At 47.4% G+C, this 22,935-nt stretch overlaps 1 pseudogene; it reads right to left on the reverse strand.

Moving 5' to 3' along the window:
• The window catches only part of LOC135537778 (serine/threonine-protein kinase TBK1-like), a 76,895-nt pseudogene that overhangs the window by 20,435 nt on the left and 33,525 nt on the right, over positions 1-22,935 (reverse strand).

The following is a 22,935-nucleotide window of genomic DNA, read 5'->3' on the forward strand; positions in this document are numbered from 1 at the left end:
CTGTTGGTCCTAGTTTTTTAACTCTGAAACCATGTTAGCATAGTCAGAAATGTTACTAAACGGTAGTTGTTGGTCCTGGTTTTTTAACTCTGAATCCATGTTAGCATGGTCAGAAATGCTACTAAGCGGTAGCACATCAGTGGTTCTTAACGGACAGAAAGCCATTAATTAGAAATGTAATCAAAACTGTTGCCCCTATTCAGTCCAAAGGGTGGCAAGCCTAACGGTCACATTATGGAGGCTGTAGTCTTGTTCTTATCCCACTCCTAGATATTGAGCTCGGTCAGGGTCTGGGTGTTACCCCACTCCTAGATATTGAGCTCGGTCAGGGTCTGGGTGTTATCCCACTCCTAGATATTGAGCTCGGTCAGGGTCTGATCCCACTCGTAGATATTGAGCTAGGTCAGGGTCTGGGAGTTACCCCACTCCTAGATATTGAGCTAGGTCAGGGTCTCTGTTATCCCACTCCTAGATATTGAGCTAGGTCAGGGTCTGATCCCACTCCTAGATATTGAGCTAGGTCAGGGTCTGGGAGTTACCCCACTCCTAGATATTGAGCTAGGTCAGGGTCTGATCCCACTCCTAGATATTGAGCTAGGTCAGGGTCTGGGAGTTACCCCACTCCTAGATATTGAGCTTGGTCAGGGTCTGATCCCACTCCTAGATATTGAGCTAGGTCAGGGTCTGGGTGTTATCCCACTCCTAGATATTGAGCTCGGTCAGGGTCTGATCCCACTCCTAGATATTGAGCTCGGTCAGGGTCTGATCCCACTCCTAGATATTGAGCTCGGTCAGGGTCTGATCCCACTCCTAGATATTGAGCTCGGTCAGGGTCTGATCCCATTCCTAGATATTGAGCTCGGTCAGGGTCTGATCCCACTCCTAGATATTGAGCTAGGTCAGGGTCTGGGAGTTACCCCACTCCTAGATATTGAGCTAGGTCAGGGTCTTATCCCACTCCTAGATATTGAGCTAGGTCAGGGTCTGGGATTTACCCCACTCCTAGATATTGAGCTAGGTCAGGGTCTGATCCCACTCCTAGATATTGAGCTAGGTCAGGGTCTGATCCCACTCCTAGATATTGAGCTAGGTCAGGGTCTGATCCCACTCCTAGATATTGAGCTAGGTCAGGGTCTCTGTTATCCCACTCCTAGATATTGAGCTAGGTCAGGGTCTCTGTTATCCCACTCCTAGATATTGAGCTAGGTCAGGGTCTGGGTGTTATCCCACTCCTAGATATAGCTAGGTCAGGGTCTGGGTGTTATCCCACAACTAGATATAGCTAGGTCAGGGTCTCTGGTATCCCACTCCTAGATATTGATCTAGGTCAAGGTCTCTGTTATCCCACTCCTAGATATTGAGCTAGGTCACGGTCTCTGTTATCCCACTCCTAGATATTGAGCTAGGTCAGGGTCTGGGTGTTATCCCACTCCTAGATATAGCTAGGTCAGGGTCTCTGTTATCCCACTCCTAGATATTGAGCTAGGTCAGGGTCTCTTATCCCACTCCTAGATATTGAGCTAGGTCAGGGTCTCTTATCCCACTCCTAGATATTGAGCTAGGTCAGGGTCTGTTATCCCACTCCTAGATATTGAGCTAGGTCAGGGTCTCTGTTATCCCACTCCTAGATATTGAGCTAGGTCACGGTCTCTGTTATCCCACTCCTAGATATAGCTAGGTCAGGGTCTCTGTTATCCCACTCCTAGATATTGAGCTAGGTCAGGGTCTCTTATCCCACTCCTAGATATTGAGCTAGGTCAGGGTCTGATCCCACTCCTAGATATTGAGCTAGGTCAGGGTCTGATCCCACTCCTAGATATTGAGCTAGGTCAGGGTCTCTGTTATCCCACTCCTAGATATTGAGCTAGGTCACGGTCTCTGTTATCCCACTCCTAGATATAGCTAGGTCAGGGTCTCTGTTATCCCACTCCTAGATATAGCTAGGTCAGGGTCTCTGTTATCCCACTCTTAGATATTGAGCTAGGTCAGGGTCTCTTATCCCACTCCTAGATATTGAGCTCGGTCAGGGTCTGGGTCTCTGTTATCCCACTCCTAGATATAGCTAGGTCAGGGTCTGGGTGTTATCCCACAACTAGATATAGCTAGGTCAGGGTCTCTGGTATCCCACTCCTAGATATTGATCTAGGTCAAGGTCTCTGTTATCCCACTCCTAGATATTGAGCTAGGTCACGGTCTCTGTTATCCCACTCCTAGATATTGAGCTAGGTCAGGGTCTGGGTGTTATCCCACTCCTAGATATAGCTAGGTCAGGGTCTCTGTTATCCCACTCCTAGATATTGAGCTAGGTCACGGTCTCTGTTATCCCACTCCTAGATATTGAGCTAGGTCAGGGTCTGGGTGTTATCCCACTCCTAGATATAGCTAGGTCAGGGTCTCTGTTATCCCACTCCTAGATATTGAGCTAGGTCAGGGTCTCTTATCCCACTCCTAGATATTGAGCTAGGTCAGGGTCTCTTATCCCACTCCTAGATATTGAGCTAGGTCAGGGTCTGTTATCCCACTCCTAGATATTGAGCTAGGTCAGGGTCTCTGTTATCCCACTCCTAGATATTGAGCTAGGTCACGGTCTCTGTTATCCCACTCCTAGATATAGCTAGGTCAGGGTCTCTGTTATCCCACTCCTAGATATTGAGCTAGGTCAGGGTCTCTTATCCCACTCCTAGATATTGAGCTAGGTCAGGGTCTGATCCCACTCCTAGATATTGAGCTAGGTCAGGGTCTGTTATCCCACTCCTAGATATTGAGCTAGGTCAGGGTCTCTGTTATCCCACTCCTAGATATTGAGCTAGGTCACGGTCTCTGTTATCCCACTCCTAGATATAGCTAGGTCAGGGTCTCTGTTATCCCACTCTTAGATATTGAGCTAGGTCAGGGTCTCTTATCCCACTCCTAGATATTGAGCTCGGTCAGGGTCTGGGTCTCTGTTATCCCACTCCTAGATATTGAGCTAGGTCAGGGTCTCTGTTATCCCACTCCTAGATATTGAGCTAGGTCACAGTCTCTGTTATCCCACTCCTAGATATTGAGCTAGGTCACGGTCTCTGTTATCCCACTCCTAGATATTGAGCAACGTCACAGTCTCTGGTATCCCACTCCTAGATATTGAGCTAGGTCAGGGTCTCTGTTATCCCACTCCTAGATATTGAGCTAGGTCAGGGTCTCTGTTATCCCACTCCTACATATTGAGCTAGGTCAGGGTCTCTGTTATCCCACTCCTACATATTGAGCTAGGTCAGGGTCTCTGTTATCCCACTCCTAGATATTGAGCTAGGTCACGGTCTCTGTTATCCCACTCCTAGATATTGAGCTAGGTCAGGGTCTCTGTTATCCCACTCCTAGATATTGAGCTAGGTCAGGGTCTCTCTTATCCCACTCCTAGATATTGAGCTAGGTCAGGGTCTGGGTGTTATCTCACTCCTAGATATTGAGCTAGGTCAGGGTCTGATCCCACTCCTAGATATTGAGCTAGGTCAGGGTCTGATCCCACTCCTAGATATTGAGCTAGGTCAGGGTCTGTGAGTTATCCCACTCCTAGATATTGAGCTAGGTCAGGGTCTGATCCCACTCCTAGATATTGAGCTAGGTCAGGGTCTCTGTTATCCCACTCCTAGATATTGAGCTAGGTCAGGGTCTCTGTTATCCCACTCCTAGATATTGAGCTAGGTCAGGGTCTCTGTTATCCCACTCCTAGATATTGAGCTAGGTCAGGGTCTCTGTTATCCCACTCCTAGATATTGAGCTAGGTCAGGGTCTCTCTTATCCCACTCCTAGATATTGAGCTAGGTCAGGGTCTGGGTGTTATCTCACTCCTAGATATTGAGCTAGGTCAGGGTCTGATCCCACTCCTAGATATTGAGCTAGGTCAGGGTCTGATCCCACTCCTAGATATTGAGCTAGGTCAGGGTCTGTGAGTTATCCCACTCCTAGATATTGAGCTAGGTCAGGGTCTGATCCCACTCCTAGATATTGAGCTAGGTCAGGGTCTCTGTTATCCCACTCCTAGATATTGAGCTAGGTCAGGGTCTCTGTTATCCCACTCCTAGATATTGAGCTAGGTCAGGGTCTCTGTTATCCCACTCCTAGATATTGAGCTAGGTCAGGGTCTCTGTTATCCCACTCCTAGATATTGAGCTAGGTCACGGTCTCTGTTATCCCACTCCTAGATATTAAGCTAGGTCAGGGTCTGGGTGTTATCCCACTCCTAGATATAGCTAGGTCAGGGTCTCTGTTATCCCACTCCTAGATATTGAGCTAGGTCAGGGTCTGATCCCACTCCTAGATACTGAGCTCGGTCAGGGTCTGGGTCTCTGTTATCCCACTCCTAGATATTGAGCTAGGTCACGGTCTCTGTTATCCCACACCTAGATATTGAGCTAGGTCAGGGTCTGGGTCTCTGTTATCCCACTCCTAGATACTGAGCTCGGTCAAGGTCTGGGTCTCTGTTATCCCACTCCTAGATACTGAGCTCGGTCAGGGTCTCTGTTATCCCACTCCTAGATATTGAGCTAGGTCAGGGTCTGATCCCACTCCTAGATATTGAGCTCGGTCAGGGTCTCTGTTATCCCACTCCTAGATATTGAGCTCGGTCAGGGTCTCTGTTATCCCACTCCTAGATATTGAGCTAGGTCACGGTCTCTGTTATCCCACTCCTAGATATTGAGCTAGGTCACGGTCTCTGTTATCCCACTCCTAGATATTGAGCTAGGTCAGGGTCTGGGTGTTATCCCACTCCTAGATATTGAGCTCGGTCAGGGTCTCTGTTATCCCACTCCTAGATATTGAGCTAGGTCACGGTCTCTGTTATCCCACTCCTAGATATTGAGCTAGGTCACGGTCTCTGTTATCCCACTCCTAGATATTGAGCAACGTCACAGTCTCTGTTATCCCACTCCTAGATATTGAGCAACGTCACAGTCTCTGTTATCCCACTCCTAGATATTGAGCTAGGTCAGGGCAAGACATTTTCTTTTTTTCCTAATGGTAACGACCATATTAAAATCTGATGTGGTTCTCGGGAACGGCCCTACAGCCCTTTGTTCGGGCCGAACAGCCTGGACGAAGGGCAGGGAGTGTGTTGTGTCCCTCCAAAGTTGAATCGACATTGTCGTATTGGCTTCGATATGATGGGAGATTTGAATTGATCTTCAATCAATCCGTACTATAGTCACACCAGTCTATAATTAAGGGAATCTGCTCCCACAGACCAACATAAAACACCGGGCCATCTCTCCTCTCTCTTCCCTCTGCCTGCACCATCCCTCAACTAAGTGGAGGAAACCTCCTGTTTACTTCATTGTTTAGTAAGTGTGTGTGTGTGTGTTCAGACCTTAATAACTCTCTCCATCACCATGGAAACTTCTTTCTCCACGCTGTTGAATTGGCTGGTTAGACCAATCAGCTGCTTCCTCACGTGATGCACCTTCCTGTACAGGGGAGATAAACACAGTATTGATACACCCGCACACACATACACAGTCAGACACACAGGCAGGGAGTTAGTTGTCAGACATACAGGGTTGCTTAGCAGCAGGGAGTTAGTTATCAGAACAGACACATACACGGTTGCTTAGCAGCAGGGAGGTAGTTATCAGAACAGTCAGACACATACACGGTTGCTTAGCAGCAGGGAGTTAGTTATCAGAACAGTCAGACATACAGGGTTGCTTAGCAGCAGGGAGTTAGTCATCAGAACAGTCAGACATACAGGGTTGCTTAGCAGCAGGGAGTTAGTCATCAGAACAGTCAGACATACAGGGTTGCTTAGCAGCAGGGAGTTAGTCATCAGAACAGTCAGACATACAGGGTTGCTTAGCAGCAGGGTGCTCATGTGATCTTTCCATTTCTAGCAGGCTGATACATTCCTTCATCTACAGAACACACTGACCTCATCTAATACCTTCATCTACAGAACACACTGACCTCATCTGATACCTTCATCTACAGAACACACTGACCTCATCTGATACCTTCATCTACAGAACACACTGACCTCATCTGATACCTTCATCTACAGAACACACTGACCTCATCTGATACCTTCATCTACAGAACACACTGACCTCATCTGATACCTTCATCTACAGAACACACTGACCTCATCTGATACCTTCATCTACAGAACACACTGACCTCATCTGATACCTTCATCTACAGAACACACTGACCTCATCTGACACCTTCATCTACAGAACACACTGTCCTCATCTAATACCTTCATCTACAGAACACACTGACCTCATCTAATACCTTCATCTACAGAACACACTGACCTCATCTAATACCTTCATCTACAGAACACGCTGACCTCATCTGATACCTTCATCTACAGAACACACTGACCTCATCTGATACCTTCATCTACAGAACACACTGACCTCATCTGATACCTTCATCTACAGAACACACTGACCTCATCTGATACCTTCATCTACAGAACACACTGACCTCATCTGACACCTTCATCTACAGAACACACTGACCTCATCTAATACCTTCATCTACAGAACACACTGACCGCATCTAATACCTTCATCTACAGAACACACTGACCTCATCTGACACCTTCATCTACAGAACACACTGACCTCATCTGACACCTTCCTGCATCTACAGAACACACTGACCTCATCTAATACCTTCGTCTACAGAACACACTGACCTCATCTGATACCTTCATCTACAGAACACATTGACCTCATCTGATACCTTCATCTACAGAACACACTGTCCTCATCTGATATCTTCCTTCATCTACAGAACACACTGACCTCATCTGATACCTTCATCTACAGGACACACTGACCTCATCTGATACCTTCATCTACAGAACACACTGACCTCATCTGATACCTTCATCTACAGAACACACTGACCTCATCTGATATCTTCCTTCATCTACAGAACACACTGACCTCATCTGATATCTTCCTTCATCTACAGAACACACTGACCTCATCTGATACCTTCATCTACAGAACACACTGACCTCATCTGATACCTTCATCTACAGAACACACTGACCTCATCTAATACCTTCATCTACAGAACACACTGACCTCATCTGATATCATCCCTCATCTACAGGACACACTGACCTCATCTGATACCCTCATCTACAGAACACACTGACCTCATCTGATACCTTCATCTACAGAACACACTGACCTCATCTGATATCATCCCTCATCTACAGAACACACTGACCTCATCTAATACCTTCATCTACAGAACACACTGACCTCATCTGATATCATCCCTCATCTACAGAACACACTGACCTCATCTAATACCTTCATCTACAGAACACACTGACCTCATCTGATATCATCCCTCATCTACAGAACACACTGACCTCATCTGGTACCCTCATCTACAGAACACACTGACCTCATCTGATATCATCCTTCATCTACAGAACACACTGACCTCATCTGATATCATCCTTCATCTACAGAACACACTGACCTCATCTGATACCTTCATCTACAGAACACACTGTCCTCATCTGACACCTTCATCTACAGAACACACTGACCTCATCTGATATCATCCCTCATCTACAGGACACACTGACCTCATCTGATACCTTCATCTACAGAACACACTGACCTCATCTGATACCTTCATCTACAGAACACGCTGACCTCATCTGATACCTTCATCTACAGAACACACTGTCCTCATCTGATACCTTCATCTACAGAACACACTGACCTCATCTGATACCTTCATCTACAGAACACGCTGACCTCATCTGATACCTTCATCTACAGAACACGCTGACCTCATCTGATACCTTCATCTACAGAACACACTGACCTCATCTGATACCTTCATCTACAGGACACACTGACCTCATCTGATACCTTCATCTACAGGACACACTGACCTCATCTGATACCTTCATCTACAGAACACACTGACCTCATCTGATACCTTCATCTACAGAACACACTGACCTCATCTGACACCTTCCTTCATCTACAGAACACACTGAACTCATCTAATACCTTCCTTCATCTACAGAACACACTGACCTCATCTAATACCTTCATCTACAGAACACACTGACCTCATCTGATACCTTCATCTACAGAACACACTGACCTCATCTGATACCTTCATCTACAGAACACACTGACCTCATCTGATACCTTCATCTACAGAACACACTGACCTCATCTGACACCTTCATCTACAGAACACACTGACCTCATCTAATACCTTCATCTACAGAACACACTGACCTCATCTGACACCTTCATCTACAGAACACACTGACCTCATCTAATACCTTCATCTACAGAACACACTGACCTCATCTGATATCATCCCTCATCTACAGAACACACTGACCTCATCTGATACCTTCATCTACAGAACACACTGACCTCATCTAATACCTTCATCTACAGAACACACTGTCCTCATCTAATACCTTCATCTACAGAACACACTGACCTCATCTGATACCTTCATCTACAGAACACACTGACCTCATCTGATACCCTCATCTACAGGACACACTGACCTCATCTAATACCTTCATCTACAGAACACATTGACCTCATCTGATATCTTCCTTCATCTACAGAACACACTGACCTCATCTAATATCTTCCTTCATCTACAGGACACACTGACCTCATCTGATACCTTCATCTACAGAACACACTGACCTCATCTAATACCTTCATCTACAGAACACACTGACCTCATCTGATACCTTCATCTACAGAACACACTGACCTCATCTGACACCTTCATCTACAGAACACACTGACCTCATCTGATATCTTCCTTCATCTACAGAACACACTGACCTCATCTAATACCTTCATCTACAGAACACACTGACCTCATCTGATACCTTCATCTACAGAACACACTGACCTCATCTGACACCTTCATCTACATAACACACTGACCTCATCTGACACCTTCATCTACAGAACACACTGACCTCATCTGATATCTTCCTTCATCTACAGAACACACTGACCTCATCTGATATCTTCCTTCACCTACAGAACACACTGTCCTCATCTAATACCTTCATCTACAGAACACACTGACCTCATCTGATAACATCCTTCAATTACGGGACACTTACCTCATCCACTCCTCGCTCTTAGAGATGAAGAGGCGGTACTTCATGGCACACTCCTCTGTAAACAGAGACCTGGCTTTGGTGGCATGGAACACCAGCTTCTGTCTGTTAGAGGAGCATTATATTATTACTATTACTATTATTACTGTAACCAGAAAATATACACTGTCTGTGGGGTTGAGGAGCAGATCTGTCATCATGGATAGAGGACTGATGTTGAGGAGCAGATCTGTCATCGTGGATAGAGGACTAATGTTGAGGAGCAGATCTGTCATCATGGATAGAGGACTGATGTTGGGGTTGAGGAGCAGATCTGTCATCATGGATAGAGGACTAATGTTGAGGAGCAGATCTGTCATCATGGATAGAGGACTGATGTTGAGGAGCAGATCTGTCATCATGGATAGAGGACTAATGTTGAGGAGCAGATCTGTCATCATGGATAGAGGACTAATGTTGAGGAGCAGATCTGTCATCATGGATAGAGGACTGATGTTGGGGTTGAGGAGCAGATCTGTCATCATGGATAGAGGACTAATGTTGGGGTTGAGGAGCAGATCTGTCATCATGGATAGAGGACTAATGTTGGGGTTGAGGAGCAGATCTGTCATCATGGATAGAGGACTAATGTTGGGGTTGAGGAGCAGATCTGTCATCATGGATAGAGGACTAATGTGGGGGTTGAGGAGCAGATCTGTCATCATGGATAGAGGACTAATGTGGGGGTTGAGGAGCAGATCTGTCATCATGGATAGAGGACTAATGTTGGGGTTAAGGAGCAGATCTGTCATCATGGATAGAGGACTAATGTTGAGGAGCAGATCTGTCATCATGGATAGAGGACTAATGTGGGGGTTGAGGAGCAGATCTGTCATCATGGATAGAGGACTAATGTTGAGGAGCAGATCTGTCATCATGGATAGAGGACTAATGTTGAGGAGCAGATCTGTCATCATGGATAGAGGACTAATGTTGAGGAGCAGATCTGTCATCATGGATAGAGGACTAATGTTGAGGAGCAGATCTGTCATCATGGATAGAGGACTAATGTGGGGGTTGAGGAGCAGATCTGTCATCATGGATAGAGGACTGATGTTGGGGTTGAGGAGCAGATCTGTCATCATGGATAGAGGACTGATGTTGAGGAGCAGATCTGTCATCATGGATAGAGGACTAATGTGGGGGTTGAGGAGCAGATCTGTCATCATGGATAGAGGAGGACTAATGTTGAGGAGCAGATCTGTCATCATGGACAGAGGACTGATGTTGAGGAGCAGATCTGTCATCATGGATAGAGGACTAATGTTGAGGTTGAGGAGCAGATCTGTCATCATGGATAGAGGAGGACTAATGTTGAGGAGCAGATCTGTCATCATGGATAGAGGACTAATGTTGGGGTTGAGGAGCAGATCTGTCATCATGGATAGAGGACTAATGTTGAGGAGCAGATCTGTCATCATGGATAGAGGACTAATGTTGGGGTTGAGGAGCAGATCTGTCATCATGGATAGAGGACTAATGTTGAGGAGCAGATCTGTCATCATGGATAGAGGACTAATGTTGGGGTTGAGGAGCAGATCTGTCATCATGGATAGAGGACTAATGTTGAGGAGCAGATCTGTCATCATGGATAGAGGACTAATGTTGGGGTTGAGGAGCAGATCTGTCATCATGGATAGAGGACTAATGTTGGGGTTGAGGAGCAGATTTGTCATCATGGATAGAGGACTAATGTTGGGGTTGAGGAGCAGATCTGTCATCATGGATAGAGGAGGACTAATGTTGGGGTTGAGGAGCAGATCTGTCATCATGGATAGAGGACTAATGTTGAGGAGCAGATCTGTCATCATGGATAGAGGAGGACTAATGTTGGGGTTGAGGTGCAGATCTGTCATCATGGATAGAGGACTAATGTTGAGGTTGAGGAGCAGATCTGTCATCGTGGATAGAGGAGGACTAATGTTGGGGTTGAGGAGCAGATCTGTCATCATGGATAGAGGACTAATGTTGGGGTTGAGGAGCAGATCTGTCATCATGGATAGAGGAGGACTAATGTTGGGGTTGAGGAGCAGATCTGTCATCATGGATAGAGGACTAATGTTGGGGTTGAGGAGCAGATCTGTCATCATGGATAGAGGACTAATGTTGGGGTTGAGGAGCAGATCTGTCATCATGGATAGAGGACTAATGTTGGGGTTGAGGAGCAGATCTGTCATCATGGATAGAGGAGGACTAATGTTGGGGTTGAGGAGCAGATCTGTCATCATGGATAGAGGACTAATGTTGGGGTTGAGGAGCAGATCTGTCATCATGGATAGAGGACTAATGTTGGAGTTGAGGAGCAGATCTGCCATCATGGATAGAGGAGGACTAATGTTGGGGTTGAGGAGCAGATCTGTCATCATGGATAGAGGACTAATGTTGAGGTTGAGGAGCAGATCTGTCATCATGGATAGAGGACTAATGTTGGAGTTGAGGAGCAGATCTGCCATCATGGATAGAGGAGGACTAATGTTGGGGTTGAGGAGCAGATCTGTCATCATGGATAGAGGACTAATGTTGGGGTTGAGGAGCAGATCTGTCATCATGGATAGAGGAGGACTAATGTTGAGGTTGAGGAGCAGATCTGTCATCATGGATAGAGGACTAATGTTGGGGTTGAGGAGCAGATCTGTCATCATGGATAGAGGACTAATGTTGGGGTTGAGGAGCAGATCTGTCATCATGGATAGAGGAGGACTAATGTTGGGGTTGAGGAGCAGATCTGTCATCATGGATAGAGGACTAATGTTGGGGTTGAGGAGCAGATCTGTCATCATGGATAGAGGAGGACTAATGTTGAGGTTGAGGAGCAGATCTGTCATCATGAATAGAGGACTAATGTTGGGGTTGAGGAGCAGATGTCATCATGGATCATCAGGTCACCAGAATAAGACCCTGGATATATATTGAAAGGAGCATCAACCTCATCACTGTGCATCTCCACCACCCTTATTCCTACAGTATATCTGTCCTACAGTATATCTGTCCTACAGTATATCTGTCCTACAGTATATCTGTCCTACAGTATATCTGTCCTACAGTATATCTGTCCTTCAGTATATCTGTCCTACAGTATATCTGTCCTTCAGTATATCTGTCCTTCAGTGTATCTGTCCTACAGTATATCTGTCCTACAGTATATCTGTCCTACAGTATATCTGTCCTACAGTATATCTGTACTAGAGTATATCTGTCCTACAGTATATCTGTCCTACAGTATATCTGTCCTTCAGTATATCTGTCCTACAGTATATCTGTCCTACAGTATATCTGTCCTTCAGTATATCTGTCCTACAGTATATCTGTCCTTCAGTATATCTGTCCTTCAGTATATCTGTCCTACAGTATATCTGTCCTTCAGTATATCTGTCCTACAGTATATCTGTCCTTCAGTATATCTGTCCTACAGTATATCTGTCCTACAGTATATCTGTAGCCTAATAAACTGCATGGTCGTGGGAAGACCACACGCCATTTAATCACGTGACTCCAAGTTGACTTCCATGTGATGGTTGCTATATCACTGTGCATCTCCACCACCCTTATACCACGAGGTGAGCACTCCAAGTTGGCTTCCATGTGATGGTTGTTATATCCATATTTGGGCATGAAGGGTTTCCTCTGCCATTTCTCCCATCGTTCATTTTACAGACGCAAAAAAGATCCCACCTTGCCGACGTTATTTAGTAAAAAAAAAAAATGTTTACCGGCAAAATGTGCTGTTTCCATCAGGCCTGTCAGGACATGTTTCCATCAGGCCTGTCAGGTCATGTTTCCATCAGGCCTGTCAGGTCATGTTTCCATCAGGCCTGTCAGGTCATGTTTCCATCAGGCCTGTCAGGACATGTTTCCATCAGGCCTGTCAGGACATGTTTCCATCAGGCCTGTCAGGTCATGTTTCCATCAGGCCTGTCAGGTCATGTTTCCATCAGGCCTGTCAGGTCATGTTTCCATCAGGCCTGTCAGGTCATGTTTCCATCAGGCCTGTCAGGACATGTTTCCATCAGGCCTGTCAGGTCATGTTTCCATCAGGCCTGTCAGGTCATGTTTCCATCAGGCCTGTCAGGTCATGTTTCCATCAGGCCTGTCAGGTCATGTTTCCATCAGGCCTGTCAGGTCATGTTTCCATCAGGCCTGTCAGGTCATGTTTCCATCAGGCCTGTCAGGTCATGTTTCCATCAGGCCTGTCAGGTCATGTTTCCATCAGGCCTGTCAGGACATGTTTCCATCAGGCCTGTCAGGTCATGTTTCCATCAGGCCTGTCAGGACATGTTTCCATCAGGCCTGTCAGGTCATGTTTCCATCAGGCCTGTCAGGTCATGTTTCCATCAGGCCTGTCAGGTCATGTTTCCATCAGGCCTGTCAGGTCATGTTTCCATCAGGCCTGTCAGGTCATGTTTCCATCAGGCCTGTCAGGTCATGTTTCCATCAGGCCTGTCAGGTCATGTTTCCATCAGGCCTGTCAGGACATGTTTCCATCAGGCCTGTCAGGACATGTTTCCATCAGGCCTGTCAGGTCATGTTTCCATCAGGCCTGTCAGGTCATGTTTCCATCAGGCCTGTCAGGTCATGTTTCCATCAGGCCTGTCAGGTCATGTTTCCATCAGGCCTGTCAGGACATGTTTCCATCAGGCCTGTCAGGTCATGTTTCCATCAGGCCTGTCAGAACATGTTTCCATCAGGCCTGTCAGGACATTTTTCCATCAGGCCTGTCAGGTCATGTTTCCATCAGGCCTGTCAGGTCATGTTTCCATCAGGCCTGTCAGGTCATGTTTCCATCAGGCCTGTCAGGTCATGTTTCCATCAGGCCTGTCAGAACATGTTTCCATCAGGCCTGTCAGGTCATGTTTCCATCAGGCCTGTCAGGTCATGTTTCCATCAGGCCTGTCAGGTCATGTTTCCATCAGGCCTGTCAGGACATGTTTCCATCAGGCCTGTCAGGTCATGTTCTCTCCTGTTTCCATCAGGCCTGTCAGGTCATGTTTCCATCAGGCCTGTCAGGACATGTTTCCATCAGGCCTGTCAGGTCATGTTCTCTCCTGTTTCCATCAGGCCTGTCAGGACATGTTTCCATCAGGCCTGTCAGGTCATGTTTCCATCAGGCCTGTCAGGTCATGTTTCCATCAGGCCTGTCAGGTCATGTTTCCATCAGGCCTGTCAGGTCATGTTTCCATCAGGCCTGTCAGGTCATGTTTCCATCAGGCCTGTCAGGTCATGTTTCCATCAGGCCTGTCAGGTCATGTTTCCATCAGGCCTGTCAGGTCATGTTTCCATCAGGCCTGTCAGGTCATGTTTCCATCAGGCCTGTCAGGACATGTTTCCATCAGGCCTGTCAGGTCATGTTTCCATCAGGCCTGTCAGGTCATGTTTCCATCAGGCCTGTCAGGACATGTTTCCATCAGGCCTGTCAGAACATGTTTCCATCAGGCCTGTCAGGTCATGTTTCCATCAGGCCTGTCAGGACATGTTTCCATCAGGCCTGTCAGGTCATGTTTCCATCAGGCCTGTCAGGTCATGTTTCCATCAGGCCTGTCAGGACATGTTTCCATCAGGCCTGTCAGGACATGTTTCCATCAGGCCTGTCAGGTCATGTTTCCATCAGGCCTGTCAGAACATGTTTCCATCAGGCCTGTCAGGACATGTTTCCATCAGGCCTGTCAGGTCATGTTTCCATCAGGCCTGTTAGGACATGTTTCCATCAGGCCTGTCAGGTCATGTTTCCATCAGGCCTGTCAGGTCATGTTTCCATCAGGCCTGTCAGGACATGTTTCCATCAGGCCTGTCAGAACATGTTTCCATCAGGCCTGTCAGGACATGTTTCCATCAGGCCTGTCAGAACACGTCCAATCCCACATGTACTTTAATCACATGAAAAGAACGTAAACGTGGTCAGCGGGACAGAAAAGACGGACCTACTTGTCAAACTTGTGTATTTGTTCCTCGTTGTACGGCAGACGTCTCTCAGCCTTGTCCTTCTTAAACTGGTGGTAGATGGCTGTAATGGAGTCCAGGAGAACCTTGATTCTCTCAACACTGACGGAGAGAGAAAACCACGAGTGTTAGATGGCTGAAAGGAGCTGTGGAACTCATGTGTGGCTTGAGGAGCAACATTAGTCCACAGATATTGGATATTACTGTCAGACTCTGTTTTTGTTTGGAGATACAGGTACACTGTAACCTGGTAACATTTAGTATCTCCCTAGGTCACGGTGTGATCTCTGAAGTCCACTGTAACCTGGTAACATTTAGTATCTCTCTAGGTTACGGTGTGATCTCTGAAGTACACTGTAACCTGGTAACATTTAGTATCTCCCTAGGTTACGGTGTGATCTCTGAAGTACACTGTAACCTGGTAACATTTAGTATCTCCCTAGGTTACGGTGTGATCTCTGAAGTACACTGTAACCTGGTAACATTTAGTATCTCTCTAGGTTACGGTGTGATCTCTGAAGTACACTGTAACCTGGTAACATTTAGTATCTCCCTAGGTTACGGTGTGATCTCTGAAGTCCACTGTATCTCCCTAGGTTACGGTGTGATCTCCGAAGTATAACCTGGTAACATTTAGTATCTCTCTAGGTTACGGTGTGATCTCTGAAGTATAACCTGGTAACATTTAGTATCTCTCTAGGTTACAGTGTGATCTCTGAAGTACACTGTAACCTGGTAACATTTAGTATCTCCCTAGGTTACGGTGTGATCTCCGAAGTATAACCTGGTAACATTTAGTATCTCCCTAGGTTATGGTGTGATCTCTGAAGTCCACTGTAACCTGGTAACATTTAGTATCTCCCTAGGTTACGGTGTGATCTCTGAAGTCCACTGTAACCTGGTAACATTTAGTATCTCCCTAGGTTACGGTGTGATCTCTGAAGTACACTGTAACCTGGTAACATTTAGTATCTCCCTAGGTTACGGTGTGATCTCTGAAGTACACTGTAACCTGGTAACATTTAGTATCTCTCTAGGTTACGGTGTGATCTCTGAAGTACACTGTAACCTGGTAACATTAAGTATCTCTCTAGGTTACGGTGTGATCTCTGAAGTATAACCTGGTAACATTTAGTATCTCTCTAGGTTACGGTGTGATCTCTGAAGTATAACCTGGTAACATTTAGTATCTCTCTAGGTTACAGTGTGATCTCTGAAGTACACTGTAACCTGGTAACATTTAGTATCTCCCTAGGTTACGGTGTGATCTCTGAAGTATAACCTGGTAACATTTAGTATCTCTCTAGGTTACAGTGTGATCTCTGAAGTACACTGTAACCTGGTAACATTTAGTATCTCCCTAGGTTACGGTGTGATCTCCGAAGTATAACCTGGTAACATTTAGTATCTCCCTAGGTTACGGTGTGATCTCCGAAGTATAACCTGGTAACATTTAGTAGCGTTATCAGAAAAGCACAGCATTGATTTTCACTGCCACGCCTGTTTCACCACAGGATTTGAGCCCCACGGATAAATGATTGGACTGTATTAGTGATTTCAATAGTTGGACGGCTCACAACTTCCTCCAGCTAAATGAAGACGAGACCAACGAACTTATTGTTGGAGCCGAAGCACAGAGAATCTGGCTGCACATTTCAATCCACGGCCAATAAATGATTTTACATTCTGAACTCAATTTCAATAAACAGGCATTAGGAAGGTGAACAGAATAGCTTTTCATCACCTGAGGAACATTGCATGTGGCTGTGTTTCTCTCAGGCTGAGACAGACTCATCCGTGGTTAGACTACAAGGCTGGACTAATACAGAGACTCATCCGTGGTTAGACTACAAGGCTGGACTAATACAGAGACTCATCCGTGGTTAGACTACAAGGCTGGACTAATACAGAGACTCATCCGTGGTTAGACTACAAGGCTGGACTAATACAGAGACTCATCCGTGGTTAAACTACAAGGCTGGACTAATACAGAGACTCATCCGTGGTTAGACTACAAGGCTGGACTAATACAGAGACTCATCCGTGGTTAGTCTACAAGGCTGGACTAATACAGAGACTCATCCGTGGTTAGACTACAAGGATGGACTAATACAGAGACTCATCCGTGGTTAGACTACAAGGCTGGACTAATACAGAGACTCATCCGTGGTTAGACTACAAGGCTGGACTAATACAGAGACTCATCTGTGGTTAGACTACAAGGCTGGACTAATACAGAGACTCATCCGTGGTTAGACGACAAGCAGGCTGGACTAATACAGAGACTCATCCGTGGTTAGACTACAAGGCTGGACTAATACAGAGACTCAGCCGTGGTTAGTCTACAAGGCTGGACTAATACAGAGACTCATCCGTGGTTAGACTACAAGGCTGGACTAATACAGAGACTCATCCGTGGTTAGACTACAAGACTGGACTAATACAGAGACTCATCCGTGGTTAGACTACAAGGCTGGACTAATACAGAGACTCATCTGTGGTTAGATGACAAGCAGACTGGACTAATACAGAGACTCATCCGTGGTTAGACTACAAGGCTGGACTAATACAGAGACTCATCCGTGGTTAGTCTACAAGGCTGGACTAATACAGAGACTCACCCGTGGTTAGACTACAAGGCTGGACTAATACAGAGACTCATCCGTGGTTAGACTACAAGGCTGGACTAATACAGAGACTCATCCGTGGTTAGACTACAAGGCTGGACTAATACAGAGACTCATCCGTGGTTAGACTACAAGGCTGGACTAATACAGAGACTCATCCGTGGTTAGACTACAAGGCTGGACTAATAGAGACTCATCCGTGGTTAGACTACAAGCAGGCTGGACTAATACAGAGACTCATCCGTGGTTAGACTACAAGGCTGGACTAATACAAAGACTCATCCGTGGTTAGACTACAAGCAGGCTGGACTAATACAGAGACTCATCCGTGGTTAGACGACAAGCAGGCTGGACTAATACAGAGACTCATCCGTGGTTAGACGACAAGCAGGCTGGACTACTGTGATGCTCTCCTGTCTGGTCTACTGTAATAAACATATTAAACGCATGTAATAACGCATTTACTGACTGTTGTCTGCCTGTGGCCTAACCATGCAATTGTGGCTTGCACACTGTGTCATAACCCTACCCTCCCCCTGTTCTTCTGTAGATACTAATCACACTGGTACAACCCTGTTTGAGTGGCTGATTGAGATAACACATATACCGAACATATATATTGGAATCCCTAAAACACCCGACCTCCTTTGGGATGGGCTCCAAAGACAAAGAACTCTGTCAAGAACCAACGGGATACGTACACCAGGCTGGAGGGGACTGTCTATCACCTACAAGCAACCTACCAGAAACCAGGACTACCAGAATCTACCTACGTCATTTCAATGTATTTAAGGGACTGCATATCATGTTTCGCGCCCTCTTTTTCCGAAAGTTCCATAAGAGCTGGACGAAGGGGCCGTGCAGCACGCTTCGCCAGACATCATTACGCATTGAATAAACGGTCTTTTATTATACCTTATCCGCCTTGTCCAGAGTCTCAACTTGATCTCATTTCTCATATATTATTCATTAACACTACCCAAAAAAGCCTTTGGTCAACTGCAAAACATACAGAATGCTGCAGCGTGGGTACTGGCCATGATCATGTTGATCGATTTCGTGCGTTTCTGTCAGTGTAAAACTATCAAGCTCACAACTAAAACTTTTGCCGCTTTCGCCTCCCGCCACGAGCACGCCACGAGCACGCCACGAGCACGCGCTAGCGTCGCGTGAATGTTCCCGGAAATAGAAACACAATTTCAGCTAACTCGCGGCGATCCCAGTGACGTCCCAGAAAAAGGCGACAACATTAAAATGACCAAAAGAGTTCAGTCGGCTTGGTGTTTTCATTTTTGCAACGGAAAAAAAACAACGACGATACATGTATCGTCACAGCCCTAAAACACTCATTACTTACTTCCTGTCTTCAGGGTGTGTTCCAGCTTGAGTCCAGCTGTCCGTCAGAACACCACCTGACAGGAACTTACTCTTGATGTCCTGAACCGTCTGCTCCATGGGGACTAAGGAGTTAGAGATCTGCACAGAGAGACAACCAATCAATCACAGGCCTGGGGGAGGCTGAGAGACAACCAATCAATCACAGGCCTGGGGGAGGCTGAGAGACAACCAATCAATCACAGGCCTGGGGGAGGCTGAGAGACAACCAATCAATCACAGCCCTGGGGAGGCTGAGAGACAACCAATCAATCACAGGCCTGGGGGAGGCTGAGAGACAACCAATCAATCACAGCCCTGGGGAGGCTGAGAGACAACCAATCAATTACAGCCCTGGGGGAGGCTGAGAGACAACCAATCAATCACAGCCCTGGGGAGGCTAAGAGACAACCAATCAATCACAGGCCTGGGGAGGCTGAGAGACAACCAATCAATCACAGGCCTGGGGAGGCTGAGAGACAACCAATCATTCACAGCCCTGGGGAGGCTGGGAGGGAGAGACAACCAATCAATCACAGCCCTGGGGAGGCTGAGAGACAACCAATCAACCACAGCCCTGGGGGAGGCTGAGAGACAACCAATCAACAGCAGCTCCAGAGATGGGAGGCTGAGAGACAACCAATCAACCGCAGCTCCAGAGATGGGAGGCTGACTGAGAAGATAATAGCCAGAGGCGGGGCCAGAGGGAACAGAGGCTGAGTGATAGGTTAGTAGCCAGAGGCGGGGCCAGAGAGAACAGAGGCTGAGTGATAGGTTAGTAGCCAGAGGCGGGGCCAGAGGGAACAGAGGCTGAGTGATAGGTTAAGGGGCGGGGCCAGAGGGAACAGAGGCTGAGTGATAGGTTAGTAGCCAGAGGCGGGGCCAGAGGGAACAGAGGCTGAGTGATAGGTTAGTAGCCAGAGGCGGGGACAGAGAGAACAGAGGCTGAGTGATAGATTAAGGGGCGGGGCCAGAGGCTGAGTGATAGGTTAAGGGGCGGGGCCACAGAGAAGAGGATGAGTGATAGGTTAAGGGGCGGGGCCAGAGGGAACAGAGGCTGAGTGACAGGTTAAGGGGCGGGGCCAGAGGGAACAGAGACTGAGTGATAGGTTAAGGGCGGGGCCAGAGGGAACAGAGGCTGAGTGATAGGTTAGGGGGCGGGGCCAGAGGGAACAGAGACTGAGTGATAGGTTAAGGGGCGGGGCCAGAGGGAACAGAGGCTGAGTGATAGGTTAAGGGGCGGGGCCAGAGGGAACAGAGACTGAGTGATAGGTTAAGGGGCGGGGCCAGAGGGAACAGAGGCTGAGTGATAGGTTAAGGGCGGGGCCAGAGGGAACAGAGGCTGAGTGATAGGTTAAGGGGCGGGGCCAGAGGGAACAGAGGCTGAGTGACAGGTTAAGGGGCGGGGCCAGAGGGAACAGAGGCTGAGTGATAGGTTAAGGGGCGGGGCCAGAGGGAACAGAGGCTGAGTGATAGGTTAAGGGGCGGGGCCAGAGGGAACAGAGGCTGAGTGATAGGTTAAGGGGCGGGGCCAGAGGGAACAGAGGCTGAGTGACAGGTTAAGGGGCGGGGCCAGAGGGAACAGAGACTGAGTGATAGGTTAAGGGGCGGGGCCAGAGGGAACAGAGGCTGAGTGATAGGTTAAGGGGCGGGGCCAGAGGGAACAGAGGCTGAGTGATAGGTTAAGGGGCGGGGCCAGAGGCTGAGTGATAGGTTAAGGGGCGGGGCCAGAGGGAACAGAGGCTGAGTGATAGGTTAAGGGGCGGGGCCAGAGGGAACAGAGGCTGAGTGATACGTTAAGGGGCGGGGCCAGAGGCTGAGTGATAGGTTAAGGGGCGGGGCCAGAGGGAACAGAGGCTGAGTGATAGGTTAAGGGGCGGGGCCAGAGGGAACAGAAGGTACTTACAAGGACAATTTTTTTCCTCATGTCTGAGATCTCATCGTATTCTGACGACGACAACATATTGGCCTGCATTAACACCTCGTACCTGGGAGAGGAGACAACAACATATTGGCCTGCATTAACACCTCGTACCTGGGAGAGGAGACAACAACATATTGGCCTGCATTAACACCTCGTACCTGGGAGAGGAGACAACAACATATTGGCCTGCATTAACACCTCGTACCTGGGAGAGGAGACAACAACATATTGGCCTGCATTAACACCTCGTACCTGGGAGAGGAGACAACAACATATTGGCCTGCATTAACACCTCGTACCTGGGAGAGGAGACAACAACATATTGGCCTGCATTAACACCTCGTACCTGGGAGAGGAGACAACAACATATTGGCCTGCATTAACACCTCGTACCTGGGAGAGGAGACAACAACATATTGGCCTGCATTAACACCTCGTACCTGGGAGAGGAGACAACAACATATTGGCCTGCATTAACACCTCGTACCTGGGAGAGGAGACAACAACATATTGGCCTGCATTAACACCTCGTACCTGGGAGAGGAGACAACAACATATTGGCCTGCATTAACACCTCGTACCTGGGAGAGGAGACAACAACATATTGGCCTGCATTAACACCTCGTACCTGGGAGAGGAGACAACAACATATTGGCCTGCATTAACACCTCGTACCTGGGAGAGGAGACAACAACATATTGGCCTGCATTAACACCTCGTACCTGGGAGAGGAGACAACAACATATTGGCCTGCATTAACACCTCGTACCTGGGAGAGGAGACAACAACATATTGGCCTGCATTAACACCTCGTACCTGGGAGAGGAGACAACAACATATTGGCCTGCATTAACACCTCGTACCTGGGAGAGGAGACAACAACATATTGGCCTGCATTAACACCTCGTACCTGGGAGAGGAGACAACAACATATTGGCCTGCAGTAACACCTCGTACCTGGGAGAGGAGACAACAACATATTGGCCTGCATTAACACCTCGTACCTGGGAGAGGAGACAACAACATATTGGCCTGCATTAACACCTCGTACCTGGGAAAGGAGACAACAACATATTGGCCTGCAGTAACACCTCGTACCTGGGAGAGGAGACAACAACATATTGGCCTGCAGTAACACCTCGTACCTGGGAGAGGAGACAACAACATATTGGCCTGCATTAACACCTCGTACCTGGGAGAGGAGACAACAACATATTGGCCTGCATTAACACCTCGTACCTGGGAGAGGAGACAACATATTGGCCTGCATCAACACCTCGTACCTGGGAGAGGAGACAACAACATATTGGCCTGCATTAACACCTCGTACCTGGGAGAGGAGACAACAACATATTGGCCTGCATTAACACCTCGTACCTGGGAGAGGAGACAACATATTGGCCTGCATTAACACCTCGTACCTGGGAGAGGAGACAACAACATATTGGCCTGCATTAACACCTCGTACCTGGGAGAGGAGACAACAACATATTGGCCTGCATTAACACCTCGTACCTGGGAGAGGAGACAACAACATATTGGCCTGCATTAACACCTCGTACCTGGGAGAGGAGACAACATATTGGCCTGCATTAACACCTCGTACCTGGGAGACGAGACAACAACATATTGGCCTGCATTAACACCTCGTACCTGGAGGAGGAGACAACATATTGGCCTGCATTAACACCTCGTACCTGGGAGAGGAGACAACAACATATTGGCCTGCATTAACACCTCATACCTGGGAGAGGAGACAACATATTGGCCTGCAGTAACACCTCGTACCTGGGAGAGGAGACGACAACAACACCTCCTGCTGGTTCTATCCTCTGAGGAGCTGGAGGGGAAGAGTGTCTAAACAAATCAAAGTGTGTACTCACAGCTGCTCTGTCCTCTCCAGGATC

The sequence above is a fragment of the Oncorhynchus masou genome, unplaced genomic scaffold (assembly GCF_036934945.1).
Source record: "Oncorhynchus masou masou isolate Uvic2021 unplaced genomic scaffold, UVic_Omas_1.1 unplaced_scaffold_841, whole genome shotgun sequence".
In the NCBI taxonomy this organism is placed as follows: domain Eukaryota; kingdom Metazoa; phylum Chordata; class Actinopteri; order Salmoniformes; family Salmonidae; genus Oncorhynchus; species Oncorhynchus masou.